The sequence below is a fragment of the Leptonychotes weddellii genome, chromosome X, assembly GCF_054177405.1.
Source record: "Leptonychotes weddellii isolate Sample4059 chromosome X, ASM5417740v2, whole genome shotgun sequence".
In the NCBI taxonomy this organism is placed as follows: Eukaryota; Metazoa; Chordata; class Mammalia; order Carnivora; family Phocidae; genus Leptonychotes; species Leptonychotes weddellii.
This window is the reverse complement of record NC_138385.1, coordinates 44,539,769-44,551,552: the sequence shown is the minus strand read 5'-3', so window position 1 is coordinate 44,551,552 and position 11,784 is coordinate 44,539,769.

Genomic DNA, 11,784 nt, shown 5'->3' with positions numbered 1-11,784 from the left:
ACACAGAGACAAATGAAAATGAAAACATAATCATCCAAAATCTTTGAGATGCTGGTGGCACCTGGGTGGCTCAGTCATTAAGCATCTGCCTTCGGCTCAGGTCATGATCCCAGGGTCCTGGGATCGAGCCCCACATCGGGCTCCCTGCTCTGCAGGGAGCCTGCTTCTCCCTCTCCTACTCCCCCTGCTTGTGCTCTCTCTCGCTGTGTCTCTCTCTGTCAAATTTATGAACAAAATCTTAAAAAAAAAATGAACAGGACAACTACATGCAAAATTTCAAATAAACAATCTAACTTTATACCTAAAGGAGGTAGGAAAAAAAGAAAATGCCCAAAGCCACTAGAAGGACAGGGATAATAAAGATTAGAACTGGACAGCTACATGCAAAGGAATGAAACTGGACCACTTTCACCATACACAAAAATAAATTCAAAGTGGTTTAAAGACCTAAAAGTGAGACCTGAAACCATAAAATTCCTCAAAGAAAACATAGGCAGTAATTTATTTGACATCCAGCCATAGAAACATTTTTCTAAATATGGCTCCTTTGAGATGTTGCAAAAGCTATTATAAGGGGAAATGCATAACAATACAAACCTACTCAAGAAACAAGAAAAATCTCAAATAAAGAATCTAATTTTATACCTAAAGGAATTAGGGAAAAAAAAATGCCCAAAGCCACTAGAAGGACAGGGATAATAAAGATTAGAACAGAAATAAATAATATAAAAACTAAATAAAACAATGGAACAGATCAATGAAACTAGGAGCTGGTTCTTTCAGAAGATCAATGAAATTCATAAACCTTTAACAAGACACATCAAAAAAAAAAGACACAGAGAGAGAGAAAGAGAAAAGGAGAGGACTCAAAATCAGAAATGAAGTAGGAGAAATAGCAGAGAACACCACAGATGTACAAAGACTAATAAGGGAATATTATGAAAAATTATATGCCATCAAATTGAACAATCTAGAAGAAATGGATATATAATCAGAAAAATATAACTTTCCAAAACTGAACCTGGAAAAAACAGAAAATTTGAACAAACCGATTATTGGTGATGAAATTGAATTAGTAATCAAAAAATTCCCAACAAACAAAAGTCCAGGACCAGATGGCTGCAGAGGTGAATTTTACCAAACATTAAATAAGAGTTGATACCTCTTCTTCTCAAACTTTTCCAAAAAGTAAGAGGAAGGAAAACTTCCACATTTTTTCTACAAGGCCAGCATTACCCTGATACCCAATCCAGACAATAACACTACAAAAAGAAGAGAAATACAGGCCAATATCTCTGATGAACATAGATGCAAAAATCCTCAACAAAATACTAGCAAACTGAATCCAGCAATACATTAAGAAAATTATTCACTGCAATCAAGTGGTATTTATTCCTGGGTTACAAGGGGGTCAATATTCAGAAATCAATCAATGTGATATATCACATTAACAAGAAAAAAAGATAAAAACATACGATCATTTCACTAGATGCATAAAAGGCATCTGACAAATTACAATATCCATGCATGATAAAAACTCTCAACAAAGTAGGTTTAGAGGAAACATACCTCAACATAGTAAAGGCCATATATGAGAAACCCATAGCTAACATCATACTCAATGGAAAAACTGAGTTTTTTCTTTAAGATAAGGAACAAGACAAGGATGTTTTCTGTCACCACTTTTTTCAACATAGTACTGGCAAGATCTTACTACAGATCTTCCATTACTATCAGCAATCAGAAAAGAAAAAGAAATAAAAGGTATCCAGATTGGTAAGAAAGAAGTAATACTTTCACTACTTAGAAATGATATAATACTTTTTATAAAAAAAAAAAAAGAAACCTAAAGACTCACCCAAAATACCACTAGATTGATAAATGAATTCAGTAAAGTCACAGGGGACAAAATTAATATACAGAAATCTGTTGTATGTCTATACACTAATAATGAAGTAGCAGAAGGAGCAATTAAGACTAAGAAAACAATGCCATTTACAATGCACCAAAAACCATAAGATACTAGGAATAAATTTAACCAAGGTGGTGAAAGACTTGTATTCTGAAAACTATTAAACACTGATGAAAGAAATTGAAGATGATGCAAACAAAAGGAGAAATATTCCATGCTCATGGATTGAAAGAACAAGTATTGTTAAAATGTCTGTACTACCCAAAGCAATCTACATATTTACTGCAATCCCTATTAAAATACCAACAGCATTTTTCACAGAGCTAAAACAATTCTAAAATTTGTATGGAACCACAAATAGCCCAAATAGTCAAAACAATCTTGAAAGGAAAGAACAAAACTGGAGGTATCACAATGCCAGATTTCAAGATATGTTACAAACGTGTAGTCTTCAAAACAGTATAGTAATTGGCACAAAAATAAACACATAGATCAGTGGAACAGAATGGAGAGTCCAGAAATAAACCCATGCTTACATGATCAATTAATCTAAAACTTAAGTTGGCAAGAATATGCAATTGGAAAAAGACAGTCTCTTCAACAAATGGTGTTGGGAAAACTGGACAGCTACATGCAAAGGAATGAAACTGGACCACTTTCACCATACACAAAAATAAATTCAAAATGGTTTAAAGACCTAAAAGTGAGACCTGAAACCATAAATTTCCTCAAAGAAAACATAGGCAGTAATTTATTTGACATCCAGCCATAGAAACATTTTTCTAAATATGGCTCCTTTGGCAAGGAAAACAAAAGAAAAATTAAACTATTGGGGCTACACCAAAAAAAACAAAAAACAAAAAAACAAAAAACAAAACAAAACAAAAAAAACTTCTGCAGAGTGACCAAAACCCCTAACAAAATGAAAAGGCAACCTACTGAATGGGAAAACATATTTGTAAATGATATAAATGATAATGGCTTAATATCCAAAATATAAAAAGAACTTTTACAACTTAACACCAAACAAACCACCCAATTAAAAATGGGAGGAGGACCTGATAGACATTTTTCCAAAGAAGACATACAGATGGCCAACAGACACATGAAAAGATGCTCAATGTCACTAATCATCAGGGAAATGCAAATTAAAACCATAATATCACCTCAGACATGTCAGAATGACTAAAATCAAAAACACAAAATAACAAGTGTTGATGAGGATATGGAGAAAAAGGAACCGTTATACACTGTTGGTGGAGGTGCAAATTGGCACAGCCACTGTAGAAAACAGTATAGAAGTTCCTCCAAAAATTAAAAATAGAATTACCATAGGATCTAGTAATTCCACTGTTGGGTATTTATCCCAAGAAAATTAAAACACTCATTGGAAAAGATATATGCACCCCTATGTTTATTGCAGCATTATTTGCAATAGCCAAGATATGGAAGAACCCAAGTATTTATCAAAAGCAACCCTAGTGTTTATCGATAGAGAAATGGATAAAAAAAAGAGGTGGTATAAAGATACAATTCAGTATTACTCAACCATAAAAAATGAATGAAATCTAGCCATTTGCAACAACATGGATGGACCTAGAAGGTATAAAGTTAACTGAAATAAGTCGGTCAGAGAAAGCTAAATACCATATGGATTTCACTAATATGTGGAATTTAAGAAACAAATGAACAAACAAAGAATAAAAGACAATAAAAAAAAACAGACTCTTAAATACAGAGAAGAGAGGAGGATGGAGTGATGGATTAAATAGATAAAGAGGATTAAGAGTACACCTATTCTGATAAGCACTGAGAAATATATAGAACTGTTGAATCATTATATTGTACACCTGAAACTAATATTACACTGTATGTTTATTATACTTGAATTTTTAAAATCAAACAAAATAAAGAAAGAAAATTAATTAACATGATCACATAATGCTAATTCCTCTAGCAACATATGCCAAACCTTTTAATGTCCTGGAATACCTTCTTCGAGATGAACTATAGCTTTCCAATCACATAGCACCTAGTGGCCTGTTTGTAATGTCAACTTAAAATTTAGTATGTTTGATCATGTTGTAGAATAGAAAAGAATGCAATACACTGAAGTGATACTCGTACATTAGTCATTTTCCTGTATTATGGAAATAAATTTAAGTTGAGAAATAAGATAAATGGTAGGTGAAATAATTCTGTTTTTGGTTTCAACCATAATAAATGGCATTTCATCAGTATAGAGTACTAAAGATGTTAATTCCCATGAAAAGTGAAGAGAGGTAGTTGGATTGCAGAGAATGAAGTCACATCTGCATAGAACAAAAGCACTTCTTCAGTTCAACAGTCACAATATGTTAGAAGCACACTATCCTCACTGAAGACAGGGTGATTCATAAAATCAAATTTATTACCTAAATGGTATTTTTTCTTTTTTTTAAAGGGTTCTATCTATTTTATGATGTTTATTGCAGCATTATTTACAATAGCCAAAGTATGGAAGCAGCCCAAATGTCCATAGATAGATGAATGGATAAAAAACAGTGATATATATATGATATATATATATATAATCACAATAACATGGAGTATTATTCAGCCATGAAAAGGGAAAAGAAAAGAATGAAATATTGTCATTTGCAATAACATGGATGGATGAAAAGATTTTGATTCAAAGGTGAAAGGATATCTATCAGCCTACTCCCAAAACCTTATAGGGCAAGCTGAAGGCAATAATCTAACTGCAATAGAAATTCCATATTAAAATAAGTGCATTTCATTTATCAAATTTGATCTGTCATTCCAGTGAAGGGAATGACCATATGGCCAGGGAGTCTTCAATCCTAGGAAGTTTATACTTGTGAAAATGATAAAAGCTAATTAAGAAGGGCAAATTTCGAGCCATAAAAGAGAGACAGACATTTGTACCCTGAGGTTTAAAACCTGTTATGGCTGTATGTTTTGGGGGAAAGGTTAGGAAAAGTAAGAATGGGCACATTGGTTGCTGGAGTAACCCCAAAATTTCTTGCAAAAATGGTGAATGTGCTTCATTTGGAGGGAACTTCAAGGGATGTCTTTCATTTATATAACTTTCTTGACTAGATAACACAGTGACAATATCCTGAAAATGCCTCTTTATCATGTTTTTAACATAGAAAACAACTTCTAAAGGTGACATTTTTTAATGTGACTCTTTCTTATACAGAAAGGAGAAGGTACAGTGAGTTTAAACAAACACCAATCAAGCCCAAACTTATAATTTTCAAACAAATTTTCCTGATAGTTGTTCAAGGTGATGGAAATATTTCCTGCTGGGGATTTATTAGGAAAACAGTCCATTGTGGAAGGGACCATTACTTGTACATTGGAATTCTCTCTCAATAACAGCTTTTCATCCATGAGCTATTCTGCGTTCTATAACCTCCCAGTTAGCAAGTTATATGCTTAGGGAAGCAGGTCTTTTAGTGAAATAGTGCATGGTTGTAAGATGCCTTTCATTAGTGAGGCATTCTAAGGGTTCCCTAAATCAGCCTCTGTTGTAAGCACTTGCACTTTAGGGGAGCTAGCAAAATGTACCTGGCTCCTTCATGTCTCAGGGCTTTTGCACATGGTGTTCTTCTGCCCAGATTACACTTCTGCACCCTTCCTCTGCTTCACCTTCTTAATTTCTACTCAACATTCAAATTTCTTCTGAAATGTCAGTTTTTTTGGGGGGGTGGAAATCTATGTTCATATTCTTTGGTATATATCTTCATAACTCCATGTAATTTTCCTTGTTGTTAGCTCAGTTTTAATTATATATATATGTATATGTATATATGTGTATATATATATATATATACACATAGTAAGTACTCCATGGGGATAGGTTAAATGGGCAAAGAGAAGAACAGATGAACAGCACATGTTCTGCCCAAAAAGGGTCTATAGGAGCTCCATGTTAATTTCTATTGAGTTATGAATAAAATAATCCTTTAGACAAATGGGAGGCATACACACGTTTTCAATAAGTTCACCAGGAGGAATGGATTTTTAAAAAGACAAAAGGAAAGCAAATATTATTGTTATTATTCTTATTATGTATTATTATTACAAATGAAAACATGGATGGAGGTAGGGAATGGGTTAACCTTATTTAGGGAATAGCAAGGAGGCAGAATGTTGTTACTGTGGAGGAGTTAAACATAAAGCTATGTGGGTTTGTATTTTTTAAAAATTTTAAATGCTAGTTAGAGTGAACATAGTCAAATGATAGCCAAACACCATGTATAAGCAGGTAAGAAACCCAGCAAATACAACCATGGAATGCACCAGAAATATAGAGCAGATGGGGCTAGTTGGTTTAAACTTGTCTATTTTAAAATATGGTCACTTATTCATGACAGCCAAATAATTTTATCAAAGAATGGTAAAATAAATTATGGTATATGTATACAATGGAATACTACTAGTAATAAAAATGAACAGATCATTTATGCAAAAGTAGTATTTGACAAAATTAAAAACGCTTATGATAAAAACACTCAACAAATTAGAAATATAAGGAAACCACCTCAACAAAATAAAGGCCAAAAATGAAAAAATGGCAGTTATCATACTCATTGGTAAAAGATTTGAAAGCCTTTCTTTTAAGATCAGGAATAACAAAAGGACATCTGTTTTCACCACTTCTATTCAACATAGTACTGGAAGACTTCATCAGAGCAAATAGGCAAGAAAAAGAAAGAAAATGAATCCAAACTGGAAAGTAAGAAGTAAAATTTTATGTTTACAGGTGACATGATCTTATATGGACAAAATCCTAAAGATTCCACCAAAAAAATCTGTTAAAACTAATAGAACTCAGCAAGGTTGCAGGATACAAAATCAATACGCAAATATTAGTTGTGTCTCTATACACTAACAATGAACAACCCATAAAGAAAATTAAGAAAACAATTCCATTTATAACAGCATCAATAAACTACTTAGGAATAAACTTAACCAAGGAAGCAAGAGACTTATACATTAAAAACTACAAAACCCCTGAAATAAATGAAAGAAAACACAAACAAATGGAAAGACATCCCAGGTTCAAGGATTGAAAGACTTAATATTGTTAAAATGTCAATACTTCCTAAAGCAATCTACAAATTCAATGCAATCTTTTTCAAAATCCCAATGGCATTTTTTTGCAGAAATAGAAAAATCCATTCTAAAATTCATACATAAACACAAGGAATCCCAAAGAGCCAAAGCTATCTTGAAAAAGAACAACATTGGAGGGCTCACGTTTCCTGATTTTAAAACTTATTACAAAGCTACATTAATAAAAAAAAGTATGATATTGGTTTAAAGATGGGCATATTTACCATGGAATAGAATAGACATCCTAGAAATAAACCCTGGCATATTTGGTGACCATTAATGGGGAAAGGACAGTCTTTTAAATAATTGGTGTTGGGACAACTGGATATCCACATGCAAAAGAATAAAGTTGTACCCTTATCTCACACCATATATAAAAAATAACTCAAAATTGATTAAAGAGCTACATATAAGACCTAAAACTGTAAAACACCTAGAAGAAAACATAGGGGAAAAGCTTTATGACATTGGATTTGGCAATGATTTCTTGAATACGTCACCAAAAGCAGAGGCAACAAAACCAAAAATAGATAAATGGAACTCTATCAAACTTAAAACTTTTGTGCATCAGAGGACATAATCAAAAGAGTGAAAAGGCAAGCTACAGAATGGGAGAAAATATCTGCAAACCACCTATCTGATTAGCGGTTAATATCCCCAATATATAAAGAAGTCCTACAACTCACCCCCCCACACACGCAAAATCAAAACAAGTAACTCAATTAAGAATTCAGTAAGGACTTGAATAGACATTTCTCCAAAAATTACATACAAATGGTCAGTAAACATATTAAAAAGTGCTCAACATCACACTAGTCATTAAGGAAATGCAAATCAAAACCACATTGAGAGATCACATCACACCCATTAGGATGGCTACCATCAAAAAAAAAAAAAAGGAAAATAACAAGTATTGGCAAAAAATGTAAAGAAATTAGAACACTATGCCCTGCTGGTGACAATATAAAATTGTGTACTCACTGTGGAAGACAGTATGACAGTTTCTCAGAAATTAAAAACATAGAATTACCATATGACCCAGCAATTCCACTGCTGTGTATATACCCAAAAGAATTAGAACTGAGATTTTAAAAAGATACTGGCATACCATATTCATAGCAGCAATATTTACAATAGTCAAGAGGTAGAAGCAACCCAAGGAAGTATCCATGGATGTATGTATGGAAAAATAAAATGTGGTATACACATACAATGGAATATTTCCTTAAAAAAGGAAGGGAAACCTGTCATGCTACAACATGAATGTGACTTGAGGACATACTAAGTGAAATAAATCAGTCATAAAAGAGAAATACTGTATGATCGCATTCATATGAGGTGTCTAAAGTAGGCAAATTCATAAAAACAGAAAGTAGAATGGTGGTTGCCAGGGGCTGGAGGAAGGGGGAAATAGGGAGTTGTTTAATCGGTATAGAGTTTTAATTTTGCAAGATGAAAATGGGAGATCTATTGCATAATTTGAATATACTTAACACTACAGACCTACAAATTTAAAAATTATTAAGATAGTAATTTCTGGTATGTGTTTTTAACCACAATTTTAAAAAAATGAATTCACATACAGCAACTCAGATAAATCTCAAAAACATGATCCCAAAAATGTTACTCTGAATGGAAGCCGTTCTTTTCTTACACAAAAGAATAAATAGTACTTCCACTTATATGAAGTTCTAAAAGAGGTTAAACTAATTTATTGTGAAAAACATTAGAAACATCATGCATTTCAATATGCAAATTAAACTTCTTAAAATAGAACATAAACAAATATTGAACTTCAGTTAACGATATGTACTCTGTGAGGTAAATTGCATTATCTGCAACTTTGAAATGCATTAAAAATAAGATAGATTGATAGATGGATAGAAGGATTGATAGAGGTTTAGATATGTGATAAGGCAAATATAGCAATATATTAATTGGGGATTCTAGGTGGCCAGTATATAGATGCTTTTGTACAATTATTTAAGGTTATTTTGTATGTTTAAAATTTTCCTTAATAAAATGTTGGAAAAAATACTGTCATTTCAGTCAAGTTCTACTGTATGTGAAGGTCCTCCAATGGCCTCCATTGTGCCTTACGTAGACATCTGCCACAGTACTTCTTAAATGTTATAACTTTTAGTTGTTTTGCCTTGTTATATTCTACACTCTACTAGACATCTTTTGAGGACTGAGACTGTGTCTTATCTCTGTATTCTTGATGTCTTGCACATTAGCACATAGTAGATGTTTTAAAATGTATATTGAATAAACAAATCCTAAGATAAATGATTAGTAAATGAATATGTATTCATTTAATTGACAAAAACTTCCTTGGCTCTTATAGGTATCACTCACTGCATGTTTATTACATGCCAGAAACTTAGCTATATACTTTATCCACATTGCCTCATTTAAGTTTCAAAGCAACCTATGGTTTCTATGTTATTAATTAAATTTTGTAAGTAAAGCAACTAAGACTCTGAGAAGTAAAATAATTTACCCAAGATCACAGAGCTAGTAAATAGTGGAGTTTGGATTCAGTTCCTATCTGATTCCAAAATCCATGTTCTGAACTACTTTCTGCAAACTGTTTCTGGGAAGTAATTCATGTTTTCTGATTCTTATGTGCTATATACTATGCTAGGTACTGGGAAAGCCTAGAGGAAAAAAAAGTCCATGGTTATGGAGGAAGACACAAAATGTATGGCAAGTAAATGTGTGTGTCTAGACAAGTTTTCATACCACACATGATGCACATAACATCTTTCTTGAAAGCTTCAGGGAGGTGTGTAGGAATGACTGAATTATGTCCCTTTCCATCACACTCCTACTTCCTAAATAACTTCTTTCATCAGCCATGAAAATCAAAGGAAAAGCACTCTTCTCCCTTCTTGCTGTTCTGGAGCAATGGGGGCTGGCACTTTAGTGCATTCTTTTGCAAATGATTGCTTTGCCTCAGGAGAGAGATTAATTGGTTTCCATGGTCAGCTACCTTCTCAGAGAAAAATCAGTCAAAAGAGCACAGGAAAAGCAAAAACACCTGTATGTGTCTTTTTTAAGCATTACTTCTGCCCACAGGGACAGGACCTGTGGGCAGAAACAGCTTCACTGGGGTTGTGACCGGTGACTGATTATATACTTTCAAGTTGGGAAGAGGTTAAGGATAGCGTAAGTCTCCAAGGAATTTTGGAAGCAAGGTTTCCAGGACCTTGAGGGGGCTAGCTACTTTTAGGAAAAGGTCATTTATTACTGTTTAGTAAACCCTTAGTCTTTAGACACTTTGATGTGGGAAACAAAGACAGAAGAAAAATTATTAAGTTTCCTTACTACTTACAGCCCATTGACAAGTCCTTGAAACAGGCAGAGTGACATTCCTCTAGGGACTCAACTTCCTCAATGTTAATACTTTGCTAAAGGCAAAAGGCAATCCCAGCCTGACCACCCACCCCCAGGATTCTGTAATTCTACTTTAACATATAAAAATTCCTTTGGAAACTTCCTTTATCTCTAAACCCCCCCCCCAAGATACGTGTTGGTAATCATCCCCCAAGCATATGGCCCACCGATATACATCTGAAGGGTCTCATGACTAAGGTTTTATTAGATGGTAATAAATGACTTTTCCCAGCAATAGCTAGCCCCCTCAAGGTCCTGGAAACCTTGCTTCCAAAATTCCTTAGGGACTTACACTATCCCTAACCCCCTCCCAACTTGAAAGTATATAATGGGCCACTCCTCATGACCCCAGTGCAGCTCTTCCTGCCCCCGGGTCCTGTCCCCGTGCTTTAATAAAATCACCTTTTTGCACCAAAGATGTCTCAAGAATTCTTTCTTGGCCGTCGTCTTTGAACCCTAATAACATCTTTCTTAAATCACATTCAGATATATGTCAGTGGGCCATATGCTTGAAGAATGATTGCTAACATATATCTTGGGGAGTAGAGATAAAGGAAGTTTCCAAAGGAATTTTTATATGTTAAAGTAGATTCACAGGGTCCTGGAGGTTAGGCTAAGATTGTCTTTTGTCCTTAGCAAAGCATCAACATCAAGGCAGCTGAGCTCCCAGAAGGTCACTTTGCCTGTTTCAAGGACTTGTCAGTGGGCTGCAAGTAGTAAGAGAATTTATTTTTTTCTTTTGCCTTTGCTTCCCACATCTTTGAGTATTTTGAATAAAATTTTCTGTGTGCATATATTACAAACTTCTTAGTTTATCCTTCACAAAAACAAATTTCAAAATTGGAATCTGGGCTGTTACCTTTTGGCGTATCTAATTGAGTAGTTGTCCCTAATTGTAATAAATTAAAATAGCTAGGATTTATTGATCATTTACTATAGGCCAGGCCTTAAACTACAGGTTTTACATGACTTAGCAATGTAATTGTCACAACAATCTTATGAGGAAGACACTAGTATTATTAATCACACTTTTTTTATTATGTTGTTAAACACCATACATTACATCATTAGTTTTTGATGTAGTGTTCCATGATTCATTGTTTGCGTATAACACCCAGTGCTCCATTCAATACATGCCCTCTTTAATACCCATCACCAGGCTAACCCATCCCTCCACCCCCCTCCCCTCTAGAACCCTCAGTTTGTTTCTCAGAGTCCATAGTCTCTCATGGTTGGTCTCCCCCTCCGATTTCCTCCCCCTTCATTCTTCCCCTCCTACTATCTTCTTCTTCTTCTTCTTTTTTTTTTTTTTTACATATAATGTATTATTTGCTTCAGAGGTACAG